We start from the raw sequence: 18,519 nt of genomic DNA on the forward strand, positions 1-18,519 counted from the left end.
CAATTTAGCATGGATTGTAATCAGAAAAGCGATAGTCAAAACCCACCCCTAATCAAGAACTTGCAAAGTAAAAACATGATCTATGTCAGGTCATTGAGCAAAATCAACTCAAAATATTTCCACACGCCAGAACGTCCTCTCTTCCTCGCTGGCTCCATATCTGTCAGTGGAATGATCACCTCTTCGCTATCTGTCACCATCAACACACTCCACGTATCCCGTGGATGATTCACTTCCTTATATCCGTTTGAATCAGGTACCGAAGCAGTTACGTGCGTAATGAAGCTTCGGACGTCACTGGTCACGTGACTTTTGCCAAACGAAGCAAGCCTCGACACAGTGCTTCTGAACCAGTGTGTTGTTTTTTTCGACACACGCTCCGGAGCATCAGCTTCAAGCGGGCCATCACTAGTTTTGTGCCTTATTATGCTGCAGCGAGGTATCAAATCTACCACTGTCATGTTTGTTAAGAAAGAGGCTAAATATTGTATAACATGTGTTATTGGCTGACTGTTAGCAAGCTAGCCATTAAGTGAGCCTGGCTAATGTCCTAAAATGGCGGCTGACACGAGGTCAGTTACAGAGTTATTATATTATGCCTAAGAGAACAGCATTAATAAGCATTGTTAACAGCATTTATGTTCTGTTATGTTTTTATTTTGACAAACCTGTATTATTATGATGGTAAGACTGTTAATAAGCCATTAGTGATATGGACACTGAGTCAGTGGTACTGAGACTTATGAACATTTTAGTTAATTCTTCTGCACACTTGTGTGTAGGCTGGTTTGTTTGCCCTTTTGGTGCCCTGGATCCTACTGGATGAACTGCCTTGTGGAAGTCCTCATCTGATGACTCTGCTGAACCGTCCTGGCAAATAGATGGTCGTTGCTGCGGGTGGATGCTTCTGCTTGCTGGATGCTATTATTGGATGCTACACCGTTCCAACAGAGCGGTAGGAACAATTCAAAGGGCCCCAACGATGCACTTTACTTTTCCCTGAGCTCAGGTGATTTTCTTTTGGCCAAAGGACCTTGAAGGGATACATATTTGAGTTTATTTATGTATTTATTTTATTTTATTTTTCTTGGGACACTGAGTGGAAAGACACTGCAAAAAAAGGGTTTATTATTTAAAATTGTGTCTAATAAATGTGTTTATGTTAAGTAATTGTGGTGTCCATTGTGTGCTGGAAGCCTTATTGTTCCTGTGGTGGAGCAGCTACTACCAATCTCCTTTACGAAACTAGCCTCTGATGGGATACAGATATTTGGGATACATTTGATTTCTTGTAACCTATTTCTAGAGAAACTGTGATTCTGGGTTAAACATCGGGGTGAAATTGATGACACCGACACCTAGTGAACTGCCCAAGGTCAACAGTCCTGATTTCCACGCATTAAAGGTTTGGCGTAAGTACAGATTGCGTTACATGAACAAGGTGGCCATGTCATTAGTTTTTCTTCTTTTATACCCTTTCTTGCCAGCCACGCTGTGGAGTACTTGGACGCGTGTGATGGAGCATTGTCCTGCATGAAAATCATGTTTTTCTTGAAGGATGCAGACTTCTTCCTGTACCACTGCTTGAAGAAGGTGTCTTCCAGAAACTGGCAGTAGGACTGGGAGTTGAGCTTGACTCCATCCTCAACCCGAAAAGGCCCCACAAGCTCATCTTTGATGATACCAGCCCAAACCAGTACTCCACCTCCACCTTGCTGGCGTCTGAGTCAGACTGGAGCTCTCTGCCCTTTACCAATCCAGCCACGGGCCCATCCATCTGGCCCATCAAGACTCACTCTCATTTCAAGGTTCAAGGTTCTTTATTTGTCACATGCATAGTTATACAAGTATAACACACAGTGAAATGTAGCCTGACATGCTCCTCGACATGTGCAAAAATTTGGGGGGGGTGTAGAGGAAGAACAATATATATATATATATATATATACATATATACACACACACACACACACACACACACACACACATATACATACACACTGGGTGAATGTGCAGTAGTAGCAGTAAGCAGGTGAATTCTGTACATTAATATGAATAGACATCTGACTATTTTACAGGATAGACAATATAAACATATTTAAAATTAAAGGAATTTGGAATGTACATTGTGCCTTGGTTTAGAGTGTCTGGAAGAGTCCTGACTGAGTCCTGTCTCAGTCAATTATAGATGATGTGAGCGGGCGGGTGTGTGTGTTTAGGGCACGGATGGCTTGGGGATAGAAGCTCCTCTTGAGTCTCTCTGTCCTTGCCCGGATGATGAGGAACCTTCTACCAGATTGTAGAAGTTGGAACAGGTCCTTCAGTATCTGTGCTGCTCTAGTCCGGCATCTCCTGGTGTAGGTGTCCTGAAGCGGGGGGAGAGCAATCCTGCAGCAGCGTTCTGCTGTACGGATCACTCTCTGGAGAGCTTTTTGGTCCTTCACACAGCTGTTCCCGAACCACGATGTCATGTTCTGTGTGAGGATGCTCTCCACAGCGCCTGTATAGAAAATCCTGAGGATCTTTGGAGAGACCCTGAACTTCCTCAGTTGTCGTAGGTGATACAGGCGCTGCCTAGCCTTTTTGGTCTGGACCTGAATGTGGGCAGCCCATGTCAGGTCTGAGGAGATGTGGACACCAAGATACTTGAAGGACTGCACCTTCTCCACTGGAGCTCCATTGATGATAATGGGCTTGTAGTCTCTGTGCTGACTCCTTCTGAAGTCCACCACCAGCTCCTTGGTCTTGCAGACGTTCAGCTGGAGGTGGTTGTCCTGGCACCACGATGCCAGATTCTTCACTTCATCCATGTAGGCCGCCTCATCGTTGTTGGAGATGGCACCCAACACCACTGTGTCGTCAGCAAACTTCACAGTGGTGTTGGGTGCCATCTCCAACAATGATTTCATCAGTCCATAAAACCTTAGAAAAACCAGTCTTGAGATATTTCTTGGCCCAGTCTTGACGTTTCAGCTTGTGTGTCTTGTTCAGTGGTGGTCGTCTTTCAGCCTTTCTTACCTTGGCCATGTCTCTGAGTATTGCACACCTTGTGCTTTTGGGCACTCCAGTGATGTTGCAGCTCTGAAATATGGCCAAACTGGTGGCAAGTGGCATCTTGGCAGCTGGACGCTTGACTTTTCTCAGTTCATGGGCAGTTATTTTGCACCTTGGTTTTTCCACACGCTTCTTGTGACGCTGTTGACTATTTTGAATGAAACGCTTGATTGTTCGATGATCACGCTTCAGAAGCTTTGCAATTTTGAGACTGCTGCATCCCTCTGCAAGATATCTCACTATTTTTGACTTTTCTGAGCCTGTCAAGTCCTTCTTTTGACCCATTTTGCCAAAGGAAAGGACGTTGCCTAATAATTATGCACACCTGATATAGGGTGTTGATGTCATTAGACCACACCCCTTCTCATTACAGAGATGCACATCACCTAATATGCTTAATTTGTAGTAGGCTTTCGAGCCTATACAGCTTGGAGTAAGACAACATGCATGAAGAGGATGATGTGGACAAAATACTCATTTGCCTAATAATTCTGCACTCCCTGTATAGTGAGTCAACCCCAAAAGAAAATACAAACCTCTAACCTGTCTCCCTACCAGAAACAGGAGAAAAAGGTTGTAAAAGAAATGTCTTCCCACCACTACAGCTACCATGTCCAGATACGACTCTCTAAACTGTTTTTACTGCAGCCTAGCTCTGTCACACGCCATGAAGGGCCCCAAACGCGCAGCTCACTGGAAACAGGAAGTAGTAAGAGAGGCTGCCGGTACTGATGTGACGTTCTGTATCGAGGCTTCGAAGCTTGTGTTGAGTAATTGAGGGGGCGTTTCCGCGATGCGTGTATCGAGGCTTGCTTCATTTATGGGAGGAGCTGAAAATGATGACGTCCGAAGCCTCGCTGCCCGGCTGTACCACGTGACTGGTTCATGAAGTGGTTCGAACTTTGCCGCGAGCCATGACAGATATAAACCCTCAGACTTCATTCAAAAATGTGGGTGTTTGATGGAGAGTTGCGGTTAGTGAGAGTTTGGAGACAGTTTGGAGGTTTATGAGAGTGAGGAAAGTCAGGAGAGAATGGGGCCAGCTAAGAAGAGGAGGATGTCCTCCCCTGTGTGGGAACATTGTGATTTTATTCCTCCCAACAAAGTATGTAAATTTCTACAGAAGATGTATTTTCATAATACTGATGGTGCAATACAATTTATGTTAAGCTGTCTTTACTTTTGTACAAGGTGAAGTGTTTGCTATGTGCCAGGGAGCTGGGATATAACAACAACACCTCATCCATGCTCAGGCACTACAGAGCTTTGCATGAGAATAAGGGGAACACCGATTATGGAGCAAGACCAGGTGAGCCATCAAATGTCGTGATAATATAGCATGCAGTAATGTTACTAAATGATATAACAATATTATACAACTGTAATAAGTTACGTGTGTGATATTTATATTTGTGCTTTGTCTTTATTGTCTTTCCTCAGGAGAACAATCTCCAATAGATGAAGAGGCCATTTAGCATTGTGGAGGACAAAGAATTTAAAAGATTTGTTAAATCATTAAATCCTAGCTATGTTCTCCCCACTAAAAAGGTCACAAAAGCAGTGAAATGTAGTTTTTACAGAATAAAATGTGAACAGGCAGGAGTGTAGCTGTCCATACCTTAACGTTACAAAAGCACAACTACTGTCCACACCCCAACCACACCTCACAGTAAATGATCATTTCCATTTTAAGCATTTCCAAATAATCATTTTCCATACTGCCACTATAAATATACACAGTATACTGCATCACTACAATATACATGTTTTACACACTCCTTTTGTTGTTGACATTTACAGGCTGTGTGCAAAAGGCCACACTCTTCAAATTCATGCCAGCTAATATTTTTACATCCAGTAGGTGTCCTACTAGAGCAAATGAAGCTTCAAGAAGCTTTGCGCTGGGGTGAACCAATTGGATGAAAAGCTTCAGTGCTTCATGAAGCTTCATCTGCCCATCACTAGCTGCCGGCCCAGTCAGGTCCCAATTTGTAGCTGGCCTCATTCCCTCTTCCACCAATGGTCAGCCTCCAACTGGAAACTTATATAACACAGACATCACCGAGTACAAACAATGCCCCCGCATGGTGCGGCGAGTAACAGCACCACATGGCAACAATGACCTGGGTCATAACAAGGTGTGCCAGGTATGTCCAGCATCCTGCCGTCCACCTCAATCAACTCACCACCAGGTGATGATCAGTTGACTGGTCAGCCCTCTCTTTACCCGAGTTTCCAAAACATATGGCCTCAGGTCTGGTGATACAATTACAAAATCAATCATCGACCTGTGGCCTAGAGCGTCCTGGTGCCACGTGCACTTATGGACATTCTTATGTTCGAACATGGTGTTCTTTATGGCCAAACTGTGGTTTTCACAGAAGTCCACAAAAAAAAACCACCCCTCGGGTTCAGATCCGGGAGGCCGTTCCTCCCAATCACGCCGCTCCAGGTCTCGCTGTCATTGCCCACGTCAGCATTGAAGTCTCCCAGTAGGAAAACAAAGTCCCCAGGAGGAGCACCCTCCAGTACCCCACCCAGGGAAGGCTGCGTACTCTGAACCTCCACTCGGCACATAAGCATGGACGACGGTTAGGACCCATTCCCTGACCTGAAGGCGAAGGGAACAAACCCTCTCATCCACTGGGAGAAACCCCAATATACCAGTAGCAAGCCGAGGCGATACCAAGATGCCCACCGCCTCTCACCAGGGGCAACTCCAGACTGAGACAGAGTCCAGCCCCCTCTCCAGGAGGCTGGAGAGGTGTTGGCTAGACATAACAGCCCAAGCCACTATGTCTAGCCGGTACCGCTCAACCTCATGCACTAACTCAGGCTCCTTCCCCATCAGAGAGGTGACATTCCATGACCCAATTGCTAGTCTTGGTAGCCAGGGATTGGTCGGCCAGGACCTCCGCTCCTGGCTGCTGCCCAGCTCACATTGCACCTGATCCCTACATGGGCCCATGTCCATTTTTTCGGGCTGTGCGTGGCCGGGCCCCATGGACTAAGGCCCGGCCACCAGATGCTCGCCCTCGGGCACGGTCCCCGGGCCTGGCTCCAAGGCGGGGCCTCGGTAACCCTATCCCAGGGTTGGGTGAACTGTTCCCTCGATGGTCTTGTCATAGGGGTTTTCTTAATCCCTCTTTGTCTGGTCCCTCACCCAGGACCAATTTGCCATGGGAAACCCTAACAGGGGACAAAAGTCCCCAGACAACATACCCCTGGGATCCCTGGGACACACAAACCCCTCCACCTTGATAAGGCAGCGATGTGCGGAGGAGATAAACAATTATACAGAAATCAGCGTTGGTATCCTGATGTTTGACCTGCTTCTTATAGTTTACTGCAGGAAACTTCTACAGGTGCGTTCACAGATAAAGTTCATATCAGTACCTGGGACAGGTATCTGCTCAGGACATGTTAGTGCAGATCCAGCACATTCCCTCAGCTTCAGTGAACTATTAATGTTCCATTGAATGAATTCTTTTTAAATATAAATAATTATATTTAAAAAAATCATTCCAAACACAAATAAAGACATTCAGGTTATTGTCTTGCTGGACATCGTGGTTGGGTATAGACAGCAAGATTAAGGAGAAAACAAAAGAGACAAAATTGACAACATTTGCTATAAAAGTGCTTTTTTTGTACAGACATTACAAACTTTCCTGTCTGTAAATAAAAACCATTCATGGTTGAGTGATTATTTGCATAGCTGCACAATTTGTGCCAACTGTGCAGTAGTCATAGGACATAAGCATTGATGTCAGATTATCAACATCTCAATTTATGTCATGGTACTGAGTCCATAGGCTCAGTGATTTTGTGTTTGTTGTATTATTATTATTATTATTATTATTATTATCCGTTGTTTCTCCACATCTCTCTGTCTCTACCCAGCATTCTTTGTGTCATCCACTGTGTACTCTCCCTTCTGTCCTCCTCCTGTGTTCAGGTTTGCCATACTACAGTTTAGTTTATCCTGAGTTCTGTTTTTTCCATCCCCACTTTGTGTTCTGTCATTCATAATAAACCACCCTCGCATCTCAGTAAGTGCTGCATTCGAGTCCTCTTTTCCACACATCACAAGGCTGCTGCCCCAGCTGTGACAATTTAAGCTATCTTGTTACTTCATACACTAGTGGGTAGGGATGGGTGTCGAAAACCAGTTCTTGTTGAGAACCAGTTCCCACTGTTTCAATTCCTTGGAATTGTTTGCCATTTTTGCAAATGTGTTTTTAATTCCGCTCCGGACTCGTGAATCTCAACCCAGCAGCAGCGGTAACGTTTGCACGTCCTCTCCCGTTAATGCGGCAGGTAAATAATCAACTAACAGTGCATATTATGTTAGCGCGATCTGCCTTATTATAGAACCTGACATTACTGTGCATGTAGGTGACCATGATGAGACAGACAGAGTCTGGCTGGCTCAGATGCTGGCAGTTCTCGCTGCAGTCTACCGGCAGCGTCTCCTTTCAGGCCAGGATAGACGAATGTCACCGAGCAGTGACTCAGTTTGTGGTCAAAGGCTTGCAGCCGTTTGCCACAGCAGATGATTTTCAGTAAGTGAATGTGTTTAATTGTAGGCAGGGACATTACTGGCTATTCTTGTGTAATTGCTACAGAATAATTTATGGTATACTTTGTTATTGCTACAGAAGAATATTTATTTTATTATTTTACATTTACAATTTTTTTTCCTGGGAACGCAGTGACACCTCATTGAAGAGCCGTAGGCTGGATCTCTTAAGATCTCACTGTTGGGTTTGTAAGGCCATGTTACTCCTAAATTTCTATCTTGTTCAAAGAGAAGATATAAAACAAAGTTCTAAGCTAATCGACCTTAGTGTTCTCCTTTTTTAAAAAGAATCGATAAAGAATCGAATCGTTAAACAGAATCGAAAATGGAATCAGAATCGTGAAAATCTTATCAATACCCATCCCTACTAGTGGGCATTGCTCATGTTATTGAGATATCAAGACAGACTGTCTCACTGATAAGATTACCATTGCCATTATAACATTAAAACAATATATGCATTTTTTTGAAAGCAGTTGCAGTCATTTAGCTATTTATAGGTTATTATACCACATTATAGTATTTGCAGTGTAACAGCAGTCAAAAACCTACCAAGTTTATTTAACAGTGAAACACGTCAATGGAAGACGCAATTTTTTTAAGGAGCAGATTCGTTAATGATTTACCGTGCTACTGTACAACAGCAGATAAACTTTCACCATCTTTAACCAATCGCTGGATGATTTGTAAATGAAATCGCAACGTGCCTATTACCTTTAAGATACACCTGAAAATTTATTCTGTTGGTTTACTCTTATTTCAAACAACGTTTCTTTGTAGATCTGTGTAGAGCTGACTCAGATGGACTGGATTTCCTGCTTTAGCAATCCCATCAAACAAAAGCTGGAATGTTTTCTTCAGCCTAGATTTAAGTTTGCTATTACAAACTGTGCAGAAGTAGAAGTAGAAAAAATAGTGTTTTAAAAACAAGCACAGGGTAACTGTATTTGTACTCTTGCTTAAAAGAAAGAGTGTTTTATGTATGCTAGTCCATCTCTTGAGATATTAGTAAATGTTCAATTTATGCAGCAGCTTAAATCTTCAGATAAATAGTCTTACTGAAATCGATAGATATTAAATATATTGTAATATGTGTATCTAGCACAGACGTGATCACTGCTGTAGTACATCATTCTCTCTCTCAGTTGGAGAACAAAGACTCCTGCGTCAGGATGCTCTTTGCTGGCTATAGTTCATTGTCATTCCCCACAAACTCACCTATAAACCATCAGGTTTATAGCTAGGATTCAACCAACAACACAGCACAATAACTGGCAATTAAAGTAGTGAACAACATTGTGCTACTCTTTTTCATGACTTGAGGAAGGTTTTTGTCACAGCTGATCATGACATTTTGGTAAACAGACTAAACATATTGTTATTTCTATAAATGCTGTAACCTAACGTCAGCTTGAACACAGTGTCCATGTTGCTGGGTCGTCTCCTCTTTTCTCACAGTATTAAATGCAAAGAAATCCAACTTCATGTTATTCTCAAATGGCAAAGAGTTGTTATCAACGTTTCTTAAGATTAAAACCATTTAAGGGACTGAAATTGAAAACGTCACATCTAATAGGTATCTAGGTATCGTTGTAGATCAGAATTTTTTGTCATTTGAAACTCATACTGAAAACTTTTTACACAGTCACGTGAGTAAATTCTTTCAAAGTGAACCCAAAACACTGACTAATCAGTAAATAGGGAAAAAGAGCCTTTGTGTAAAATTGTCAAACATTGGCAAAATGATTTAGATAAGCTCTGCCAGCTATAAACAAAACTTTAACGAGAACAGGACGGGCTCCCTATGAGCCATAAATGACAGAGTAAGCACTGAGACTGATCAGGGTCTGGTGGAGATATTCTAACACACTGACACTTGTGTGGTTGCTTTTGAAGTGACAATAGTTCCACCTGTACTTTCACTACTGTGACAAGTCAATAGGTCTGTTGGGAAAAAGCAAGAGTTTATTTTGTGGGTTTTCCTTGCCCACAGTTTGTGACGCCCACTTACTGGACAGAGGCTTTGCAATGAGCAGTTATTTACAAAGAAAATTAAATATATCTGTTGATTTCCAGTAATCATAGAGAAGCTGATATCAGTGTGTTGGAGGTTTTGAGCATTATCGAATTGTACTTTGTTCAACAAGCTTGACAAACAAAGGTTTCCTCTCTTTTGCTCTGTGAAGTCACAGCTGACATGATCAAGCCAACATTCAATGAAAAAAATGTTACATTTATTTACATACAAAGTCCAGTTTTAGGATTACAGAAAATGCTTGGATGGTGTTTGTTTATGAAGGAGTGTTGGGAACTGATGAACAGAATCAAACTTTTGGGACGATATCTCTTCATTCCTGCTCTGTTTACATGACCCTGATTGTTTATTCATGCAGTTTGCTTCTTCAATCATTCACCAACAGCACCTGTAGGAGGCGTGGTCTTGTGGCTCTGCAGTGTGTGAGGTGGAGGATGAGGGGACATGTGGGGCAGAAACCTCCTCATTCACGCCTCTTTTCCCCTCGTTATAAAACTCTCAGATTAACAGATGACAGTTATACAGCAGGTTTCTGTTAACAGAATGAAGATCATCATGTTTCTCCCACTTTTGCTTCTGGTCTGCTCTGTTTCAGCAGATCAGACTGAGACTGCAGTCCAACAGTCCTGTCCACAGGACTTCCATGCTGAGCTGAGAGAGCTGACCACCTCACTGGCTTTGCAGACAGAGCGGATCACTGTCCTACAGAGAGAGCAAGGTACCAGTGTGACTCCAGAAATATCCAGAACATCAGAAACAGGAATGACCAACATTCATGGTCATGTGTTTTCTTGTGAAACTGAATATTTTGGTATAGAAATTTTAAAGTAGTCTTCATAGAAACTCATGGTACAGGGAAACAAATTCATTTTGCACTTATTTCAGAAAAAGCAGTAAAGCTGAAGCGACAGAAGACTGAGATCAACCAGTTGAAGCGACAGTCAAAAGGTACTGTGTGCAAACCATCATTGACCTGGTCCATATGATACATTTATTTTATTTTGTCTTTTCATACATTTGATTTTAAAGAAAAAATTTTAAAAAAGAAAACTCCCATAAAAAAATGTTTATTTCAAAATATCCTATTATTTCATACCAGGAAAAAGACATTTTTTTCATCTCAACATCAGGAACTGACTGTAATGTGTTTATAATGAAACAGCTCACAGCTCCTCTTCATGGCAAACTCTTCCAAACCAAATAATTCAACATTTACTTAAACACCAGTTTCTGCTGACACAACAATTCTAACCATCATTTAAAGTCTGTGTTATATCTCTACCTGCAGATATAAGTTGCTCTTTTTACTTGTTAGACATCCAGATTGTTTAAACTCTTCATGGATGAAGACATAGCTGTGTAACATCAATATTCCAACAAGATGGTATTTTTTTTAATGTTGCAGCTGAGAATATCTCCAAAAGTATATGTGAGTTCTGGATATACATATGACCAAAAGATTAGCCTTCAAATCTTGTTTTTTTTCCTCAGGCATTTTTAGTCATTATCGGGGGAGGAACAGTAGAGAGTAGACAGGAAAATGACACACGGGACATGGCAGAATGTAACCCAAATCACTCTTCCAGTGATCTGGGGTAAGCTTTAGTGGCCATCTTTTACATACATTCAGAAAACACAGAGGGGACAGCCAGAGTTCACAGACTGTGGATAAAGATGAGGTGGAGGTGGAGGATGTGGGGACGTGGAGGAGGCCACTGCTCAGTGTAGCATGAACAGAATGAGAGCCACAGTTACTCTCCTACTTATAGATAAAAACCTGTGAATTACTGTGTGCTGTCAGTGAGATTTTTCTTTTTATTTCTATGGTATTTTCTCAGAACTAGAAGCAAAGCTGGAGAGTCAGAAAACTGAGATCAACCAGCTGAAGCAGCTGTCAGAAGGTACTGTATGAAAGCCATCCATCCATCCTTCCATCCATCCATTTTCTTCCATTTATTCGGGGCCGGGTTGCAGGGGTAGCAGCCTAAGACCAGAAGCTCAGCCCACCATATCTCTACCCACCTCCTCCAGCTTATCCGTACACCAAGGCGTTCACAGGCCAGCTGAGAGTTACTATCTCTCAGCTGGCCCGAACTCCTCACCCTATCTTTTAAGCCAAGCCAGAGCTAAGCTCTGTGTTCACCACGGCGGACCGGTACAGCGCATGCATCACTGCAGGTGCAGCAACAATCTGTCTGTCGATCTCCCATCCTTTCTCCTGTCACTCGTGAACAAGACCCCAAGATACTTAAAGGGGCGAGATCCTCCTCCACTTGGGGCAGGACTTGCGCCACACCTGGAATGGGCACTCCACCATTTTCAGGCTGAGGACCATGACCTCAGATTTGGAGGTGCTGATTTTCATTCCCACCGCTTCACACTCGGCTGCAAACCATTCCAGTAAGAGCTGGAGGCAATCACCTGATGAAGCCAACAGCACCACATTAACTGTGAAAAGCAGAGATGAGATTCTGAGACCACCCGAATGGAGCCTTCTGCCACTTGGCTATGCCTAGAAATTCTTTACAAAAAAGTTATAAACAGAATCGGTGACAAAGGACAGCCCTGACGGCATCCATCACCCACTGGGAACAAGTCCGACTTATTGCCAGCTAAGTGGACCAAGCAATGGTCTTACAAGGATCAAATGGCCTGTAGCAATAGCCAGATAACCCCATATTCCGGAAGCACCTCCCAAAGGACACCCCGAGGGACAAGGTCAAACGCCTTCTCCAAGTCCACAAAATACATGTAGACTGGTTGGACAAACTCCCATGCATCCTCAGGTATCCTTGAAAGGATAAAGAGCTGGTCCAGTGTTCCATGACCAGGTCAAAAACTGCATTGTTCCTCCTGTATCTGAGATTCAGCTAACAGACAGTCTCTCCTTTCCAGCACCCTGGCATGGACTTAGTGATCCCCCTATAGTTGAATCCCACCCTCCAGTCCCCTTCTTAAAGATGGGAACCACACGCCCAATCTGCCAATCCAGAAGTACTGCCCCTGATCTCCACACATCATTGTAGAGGCGTGTCAACCAAGACAGCCCTACAACATCCAGAGCCTTCAGGAACTTAGGGCAGACCTCATCCACCCCAGGGGCTCTGCCACCAAGGAGTTGTTTAACTGCCTCAGTGACCTCACTTCCGGAGATAGACGAATAGTTCCTCTCATCCCCAGACTATATTTCCTCCTCAAAAGACATGCCAGTGTGATTAAGGAGGTCCTTTAAGTATTTCTTCCACTGCCCAACAATATTTTCAATCGAAGTGAGCAGTGCTCCACCTGCCTTATCAGAGTGTTCTCACTCCCGAGGCGTAACATGTCGACGTTTTGTCACGTCCCGCGGCGTTCCTGGGGAACGCGAAAGGAGACCTTCGGCGTTCTTATGGTACGCAGCGGGTTATGGCTGGAATCCAGTGCAATGACGCTCCCGCGGTAGTAGACGTTCCAGCCCTGTATTCCAGCCCTGAACCTAACCTTATCCCTAGCCCTGACCATAACCTTATTCCTGGCCTCAACCAGGACTCTAATGATGTTAAATAGCGTGTTTCTAAGCGATTTGAAGAAAAAGAGCGAACATGTGTAGATTCAGTCCAGACGGTTCTCACATTTCCTCTTTTTTCCGAGGTCATCATTTAGGAACGTGGTGGGTAGCCGAAAACGTAATATGGTGACGATTTGTCACCTAGCGTAAAATGTTACGCTTTGGGAGTGAGAACGGGCTGGCCTTATACACAGTGCAGGTAGAGCACGGCTTTCCCCTCATGATTCTCCTAATGGTTTGCCAGAATCTCTTCGAGGCAATCAAAAAGTCTTTTTCCATGGCCTCTCCAAACTCCTCCAGCACTCGAGTTTTTGCGTTGGCCACTGCCCAAGCCATGTTCCGCTTGGCCTGTGGGTATCTATCGGCTGCCTCCAAAGTCCTACAGGCTCACCAAGCCCGATAGGACTCTTCCTTCTGCCTGGTGGCTATCCCCTCACCCTCGGTGTCCACCATTTGGTTCGGGGGTTGCCACCACGACAGGCACCAACCACCTTGCAACCACAGCTCAGGGCCACGGCTTTAGCAATGATGGCGCAGAACATGGTCCATTCTGACTCAATGTTGCCATTCTCCCTCGGGATGCTGTTGAAGCTCTGCTGGAGGTGTGGGCTCTGCTCTGTAGAAATGTTAGGTGCAGATAATTGACTCACATTTGGCTCATCAATTTATAATCTGTCCATAAAGTGGTGTCACTGTGTTTAAATGTCTTTAGTTTGTGCTCAAGGACAATTTCACATTTTTCTCAGAACAAGCAGGAAAGTTGAAGACTGAACTGCAGAACCAGAGGACTGAGGTCAACCAGATGAAGCAGCAGCAACATGGTACTGTGTTGAAATCTGAAATATAGAAATGCTGAAATATCTCTATATTTGACACATTTTCAGACACATTTAACATTTTTCACATGAAGGCTTTCAGTTGCTGATATTCAAGAAAATTACTTTTGCTGATTCCATATTTTAATTCAAGTTTCAGTTTCGCATTAGATGTTCTAGACTATGACACGTTACTCATGACTCGAAAATTTCACATCTTCTTTTTATGACCTGGATTGTTCCTAATGGGTGTTCATTTACATGGGATAAGTGAAGACTTGGAATTCTTAATTTTAAGAATTCCCATCCTGATGGGAATTAATTAAGATAACTAAGTCATGATACTGGAGTATATGAAAGGCAGATTAGAAATTTGTTCCAGGTCCAGCCAAGAGCTGTCTAATAAGCTTGGTTTAATCAATTTTTAATCTATTGGATCAGAAGTAGTGATACAAATTTGGTAGTTGTAGACCACCGTCATGTTTTTAGACCTACCAGTGATGATTTTAAGAGAGGGTTTATTAGGTATCGGTGTAGTTTATTTTAAGCAGAATCATAATTTTAATGGTGACAACTCTTCCCAATAGCAATTTAAAATTACAATATATGAATTACAATTTAGAGTCAGTAGTGCTGATTTACTCCAAGTGATTGAGTAGTCAAATACTGATGAGCGTAAAACCGGCAACAGGATGTCAGAATGTTTTGAATGGATGATTTTTGTTTGTCTGCCTGTAAGTCCTTCAACCAGTTTCTAATTTTAAGCCTAAAACTCCACGTTCGCACGGCACCACAGTCCAAGCCCCACCACAAATTAGTATTTGAAACTACAGCCAGTCCAAACCATAAAATATTGACTCTCAGATATTGCAATAAATAAAAACTGCAGCCATGTTTGTAGTTCTAATAATGTGGGAGAGCGAGTAGAGGGTTTTTGTGATTGTTATCTGTGATTAACAGAGGTGTTGTTTACAGGTGTATCCCCACTCTGTGCAGGTCATCAAAGTGAAAGCACTCTTTAAGCTTCAGAACACACATTAAGTTCATTACTGCATCTAATTTACTGAATGACATTAAACTGAGTTCATGTTTGTCTGAAGCACAAACCAAGATGCAACTAAAACACTGAATAACACAGTTTGTTGTCTTGGCAGAAGCTACAAAATACCTTCCTGTCTGATCTAAAGGACGAGTTTGGGATCCTCAAAAATAGATTCAATCAAATTTCAGTTTGACAGAGTTTGATTTCTTCTGTGACAGTGAAACGCTTTCAGCTGTAAAGTTTTTTTCATGGTCACTTTTTTGGGAAGAGTCTAACTCTAAAACTGGAAGTTTAAAATGAATTTTCTCTCTCTCTCAGTCAAACAGGTGGCGTTCTCAGCCTCTCTGCTGGATCAAGGTGATGGAAATACTGGACCCTTCAATGGCCGCACTACTCTGGTCTTCAAACATGTTGTCACGAACATTGGAAATGCCTACAACCCATACACAGGTAATAACACTGAATGTCACTTCTCAGCTATGTTGATGTCAGGCTGATGTTCCAGATGTTCTAACAGCTGATTTTCCTTTTAACAAAAACAAATGTCCCACAGGTATTTTCACTGCACCAGTGAGAGGAGCCTACCACTTTGACTGGCACGTACTAGGACGTGACAGCAGAGAGACAGCTGCTTATCTATATAGGAATGAAGAGTTCATTTTTCTTGCATTTGAATTTCAATCATCTGGGTGGTCAAGCGCCTCTAATAGAGCCTCACTGCTTCTAGAGGTTGGAGATCAGGTGACTGTACGTCTCTGGGGTGGTTCAACGGTATATGACAGTGATAACCATCTAACCACCTTCAGTGGTCATCTGATTTTAACCATGTGAGAGGTGTGACAGCTCCAACACTTATTTTTTGGACTGTCCTGTGTGGGCGGAGTTTAGACATTTTTAGAAGTAAAACAGGAAGTAAATCACCTGCTGGAATCAGTTTCTTGCTCTCTCTCTCTCTTTCTGGTTGGGTTCTAGTTTTGTGTTTATTTGTTTCTACTGACTCAGATAATTTACTTCTTCTTGTTATCTTTGATTCAAATAAATCCAGTTAAATGCTCAATGATTCTCAGTCGCTTTGGTGCTTTTCTCGGATCAGAATGAAAATTCTCAAAACCATTAGTGCATCCTCCACAACATCTAGTCATTTGTCCCTGAGAATGAGAGGGGTGGAGGCCAACTCAACAAGTATGTTGTTGTGTGGGATAATGTCCATTGTCACCACTCACATCTGGTCAGACAGTGGTTTGGTGGAAGGTTTATGACCGGCATTCACATGCGCAAATGGCCCTGCTAGCAGCCATGGATGTAGCATGTGATGACATCACAGCAGAGTCATGCAGAGGGTGAATTCGCCACTGCAGGATATACTTTCCTCGCTGCATTGCAAGGGAAAATATGTCTTGTGATGTAGATGAAAATATGTGGCCAGACAGACAGGAACGTCTGGATGTGCCAGAATGATTTACATATGTTCAGTTACAATATGTACTGTTGTACTGTTCACATTTGTGCACAGCCCGACCAAAAGGGTGTTTCTTATGTTTATTCTAAATAAGTGACTGTAGAGAACTTTTCTTTTGCACAATATTGTAGAATTACAAACAGCCTTCACAGTAAAAGTACTTCCCTATCTACAGGAATGTCTAACTTTACTGTAGGTTTTACTGTAAATGGCTGTACAACAAGTGTATAGTGCTGTCGTGAGCATTTTCAGGTAGTGTGGCCGAGTTCTGACCTTTTTTGCGTTGGAAAACACTGAAAACATGACGAAGTCATTTGACTATCATGTTCATCAAGATGGTGTCAAAACTTCTCATTTCGATGACACTGGCAGTTTCATTGACATGAATACTTGCTTTTGAAGAATGGATTATCGATTTTGAGCAAGTGACCTATCCACTAGGTTTTGCAGTTTGCACCAATTGTTTTGAGAAATACACTAACTGCTGTGCAAATGTTAATAGTGATGTGAGAAAAGCACCAAAGCGACTGAGAAAAACTGTAAATGCTCAGTGATTCTCTTCTCTTTGTCCTTTCTTTGAGTCGGCTCTTCATAAAGTGCTGCTCCTCCATTAGGTCCTGACTATTTTCTATAAGTTGGTAAACTGCATCATTTTTTATTGGCTCCACTGTCCTGTGTTGGTCAGTCTGTTATTTTGGTGACTGCTGGCCCACATGTTTGCTTTTAACTGGAGTCTTTGCTGTTAAGTTGAGCAAAATCCAACAGTTCCTCTTTTTCTCTTCTTTGATAATCATGCAGGTGTTTTTCTTAAACTCTCAACAGATGTTCAACTTAATCTGACTATCATGATAAAAATGTAAACAGCTGATTTAGTTTGATATAAAATGTGTGTCAGTGCTGTGGAGGAATTTCTAAAAGCTGGAATGCTTCCTTATTTTTCATCTGTATCTGAATTTTTTATAAATTAGAAGAAATAAGATGTCATGTGGAAGAAATAAGAAATAAAATATGGAAGAAATAAAAACATTGTTGCTACTAAAGTTGCTCCTGTGAAAGTGTTAAAAACAACAGCAAGTCCTCCACCACAGCGACCTAAACGGGGGTCCCCCAAGTAGGAGTAGCAGGGCGTAGTGCATTTAGGGGAATAAACTCGCCATCCCTCTGCCATGTTTCGGTGAGAAACAGAAAATACTTCTTTTTCCCTCTGAAGAGCTCAGCAAGAAGTAATCCGGTGGGGTAGAAGACCACACAAATGGTCGGGGGAAAGTTTCCCTATAACTGTCCCAATCATCATAAAGACGTTCCATAGACTCTCCGATGCGGAGCAAGGAAGAACGCTCATAAATCACAGCAGCATAGCGCCATATATTAAAGGGCTGATATAATAGCATAAAATACAATACAACGCAGGCAGGTTGAAGTCAAACCGAGCAAAGGCGCCATCTTCCTGCCACAGTCGGGAATGGGAAAGAACAGAGGTGTTGGTGTTTGGACCTAATGGTCCCTGTGAGTCCTCTGTTGATTTGGGACCTCTGGAAGTTTATTTTAAACCTGCTATTACTGACCTTGGTTTTAAGTTGAACAGTGATTTAATTGGACAGCCAGATTAGAGCAGTGGTGACGTTCAGTTCTTGTCATTCAAGGCGACTGGCAAGAGCAAAATCTTTTCTTTCTAGGCACCACTTTGAAACAGTCATCAATTCTTTAATTTCTTCCTGTCTGGACTACTGTAACTCACTCTATGTGGAAGTCAGTCAGCTGTTGCTCTCACATCTGCAGCTGCACAACTGCTAACAGCAACTGGTAAAACAGAGTATATAAGCCTGTGCTGGCCTCACTGCACTGTTCACTTTTGAAACATGTCTTAAAACACATTTTTATTCTTTGGCTTTTGGCCTCAGTGAGACTTTGTTTCTCTTGTAATTAAATTAGTTATTACCTGACTAATTCATTATTTTACTTTTTTCTTTTATTTGTCTTTCATT

General features: G+C 42.6%; 1 protein-coding gene and 1 long non-coding RNA gene across 3 annotated transcripts in view; one reads left to right on the top strand and one right to left on the bottom strand.

The window, feature by feature from the left end:
• The window catches only part of LOC309715203 (uncharacterized protein), a 56,008-nt gene that overhangs the window by 32,404 nt on the left and 5,085 nt on the right, over nt 1-18,519 (bottom strand). The gene's annotated exons all lie outside the window — the stretch shown is intronic.
• LOC309715299 lies at nt 11,076-18,454 on the top strand. 2 transcript variants are annotated; one of them, XR_014279178.1, is made up of 4 exons: nt 11,076-11,572; nt 13,965-14,039; nt 15,394-15,525; nt 15,629-18,454. It is a non-coding gene; the product is annotated as an uncharacterized lncRNA (long non-coding RNA). The 2 variants fall into 2 exon arrangements; XR_014279177.1 differs by having other exon boundaries at nt 15,394-18,454.

Source organism: Aulonocara stuartgranti, assembly GCF_965226115.1.
Source record: "Aulonocara stuartgranti genome assembly, chromosome: 10".
Lineage (NCBI taxonomy): Eukaryota > Metazoa > Chordata > Actinopteri > Cichliformes > Cichlidae > Aulonocara > Aulonocara stuartgranti.